We start from the raw sequence: 3,109 nt of genomic DNA, 5'->3' as shown, positions 1-3,109 counted from the left end.
GTGCTTTTCTTCAATCTCAAAATACTAACTGTAAGCAAGGTGAAAGTATAACAATGGAATTACATTTCATATCCAATACGGGATTGTCTGCCCCATATCAACCTCTACCTCTCTCATTCTATATTCAAAAAACTGAAGAACACACAACTCTGAATCATGATATCATATCTAGATTCTCCATAAGTGAACCCATTCTCCAAGTGTTGATCTTTATGCAGCCAAAACAGCATTATCTGCACATGAAACAGAGAATATCACGCTTTGCGTAATCTGGGTAATCCACTTTTACAAAGGTAACAGAAGAGAGAGGGAGGGAGAAGGAGAGGGAAAGAGTGCACACACACACACACACACACGCACACACACACGCACACACACACACACACACACACACACACACACACACACACACACACACACACACACATGCCCACATACAAAACATGGCTTAGAGGGGCTTAAAATTCAGTACTATGGACTGTTGACTGATGGGATAGTAATGGTCTATAACACAGGTGGAAGGGAAATGGAATGAACTATCTTGGCAAAGCTTGTTGAATATAATCACAACAAAGAACACATGTAAAAAATAAAATGTTACCAGGTGCCTGGACAAATTAGAAAGTGTTTCACTTATGACTGCAGCCTAATGAAAGGAATTGGATGACTATTCCATAGTCTTGGTGCCATCGCTGAAATTGCCCTGTGATGTGAAGCACACATTCAATAGAAAAAAAATTATTGAGGAGGGGGAGGTAGCCGTGTAAGTCTGCAGCAGCAAAAACAACTTCGAGTCTTGTGGTACCTGAAGGAGTAACACGCTTTGTTGGGCAGACACTTCTATGGACTGAAAATAGGAAATAGGCTACAGCTTACAGAAGCTCCTGCCAGACAACTTGTTAGCCTTTAAGGTACCACAAGATGCTCTGATGTTCACAATAAGTAGGTGGTGGAAGGACTGGTTTGGCATAGTCAGTATAAGGAGTTGTGGGGATTGTAGATATGATCAGAATGTGGCGGCCAGACTCCTTAGTGGAGCGAGAAAATACCAACATATTTCTCCTATTCTGGCCACACTGCATTGGCTGCCCATTCAGTTCCGCATTGACTTCAAAGTCTTGATGCTTACTTATAAAGCCCTAAATGGTTTAGGACCTCGATATTTGGCGGAACGCCTACTCCCACCAAGGTCTACCCATATCACCCGCGCGAGTCAGGAGGTGAGGCTGAGGAGCCTAACGCCGAGAGAGGCCCGGAAGGAAAGAACTAGAAACTGGGCCTTCTCGGCGGTGGCTCCTCGCCTCTGGAACAATCTCCCTCTGGTGATTTGTGCAGCCCCTTCACTGGGTATCTTCAAAAACCAACTAAAAACATGGATGTTCGTGCAGGCCTTCCTTCCAGTTAATACTTGATTATTTCTTCTTTCTTTTTTCTTACCATCTTGAATAATTTATTAATTTATTATTTGATGTAATAATTTTTGTGTCATAATTGTATGTTTTTATCTATGCATTTGGAAGCCACCTGATGGGTGGGGTATAAAAATTAAATAAATAAATAAATAATAATAGTCCCAAATGCCAGAGGGGCAAAGTTTCTCCACATTTCTTTCTGAGTGAGATCCTTTCTGGTCAGATTGTAGGCAGAAATGGTTGGAACGTCTGCTAGTTTAGGTCCACTTGTCCCGTCAGCAAAAGAAAATGTTGCCTTATCTGTTTGTTTGTTTGTTTGTTTGTTTGTTTGGTTGGTTGGTTGGTTGGTTGGTTGGTTGGTTGGTTGGTTGTTTGGTTGTTTGGTTGGTTGGTTGGTTGTTTGGTTGGTTGGTTGGTTGGTTGGTTGGTTGGTTGGTTGGTTGGTTGGTTGGTTGGTTGGTGGGTTGGTGGGTTGGTGGGTTGGTGGGTTGGTGGGGTCATTTTGAAGACATCTGGGATGTCTGCCATGTTCACAATTGTACCTAGAGCAACTGCTCAAACCTTGCTATCAAAGATCATCAAAACACCTGAAAGCAATACTATCAATCATTTATCACCCACAATCACAGCTACCTAGGATAGCTTGTACCATAACACCAGCCAACTAGACTTGGCAGTTAGAGGGGAAGAGGCCTCCCAAGGGGGAAAAAACTCCAGTTTGCCCACCAGAACTGCCTCTAAAGTGACTGAAGGCTGAAGCCCAGGAGCCAAGTTTGAATTCTCTCTTAAAGCAGAATAGTCTTCTTTGAGGAATGTCCCTGTTTTATGGTCCCTATCCAAGGCTTTAATCCTCTCTGCACTTGAAGAAACTCATATATATCTGGGGCACTTGCATGAAATTGCTTATAGGTCTATTGCTATACTTCAGCTCTTCCTACAAGCTTCATACAACTTTCCCCTTCTTTTGTTTCTGGCATTCTTGGCTTTTGGGGCAATGGAAGTGCACTGAGGTTCTCTTTATGTCCAAAGCCATAATTTGCTTCTACTGATCCAACCTCCCCATCCTTTCCAAGCATCACCAAAGCTTCAGGAATGTTTCTGCCTTTCCTGAATTGCCTTCACTGTCAAGGACTCTGTAAAAGAGGGATGGAGAATCTGTAGCCCTCCAGAAGCTATTGGGCCCAACAACCCCCAGAGGGCTACCAATTCTTGGTCTTGGTTGCAAACCTGAGGTGTATGTGTACTTAGTCTAATGCTCCCAAAACACTTCTGATTTTCTCACATCCACAGTGTTATCTGAGGTTCCCAGAATAACACTCCCTCCAGCACATCTCTCTGTGATCTTGGAAACATGAGGACATTTTTGATGCCTCTTTGCTTGGCGGTACAAACAGGATTATCCCAGTATGGACTGGGGATTTCATGTACTGTTAGCACAGCTACCTTTGATTTTCTTTATGCCTTGAATGCAGTGCGGTCCCCTTTTTTAAAGCCATCCACGTTATGGCAGTTATCCCTGCACCCCTTCGTGGCAGCAAACTAAAGAGCTGACCTATGAACTGCGTGAAAAACATGAAGTGAAATGGTGGGGCAGAAGAACTGGATCTGCCCTGAAGCACCACTTCAGTTCTTCAGAATAAGTAGCCCCAGGGCTCTGGCATTATGAGGGCATGGGTCTCATCCTGAAGAGCTGAAAG

This window comes from Pogona vitticeps, chromosome 1, assembly GCF_051106095.1.
Source record: "Pogona vitticeps strain Pit_001003342236 chromosome 1, PviZW2.1, whole genome shotgun sequence".
NCBI lineage: Eukaryota > Metazoa > Chordata > Lepidosauria > Squamata > Agamidae > Pogona > Pogona vitticeps.
This window is presented reverse-complemented; position numbering follows the sequence as displayed.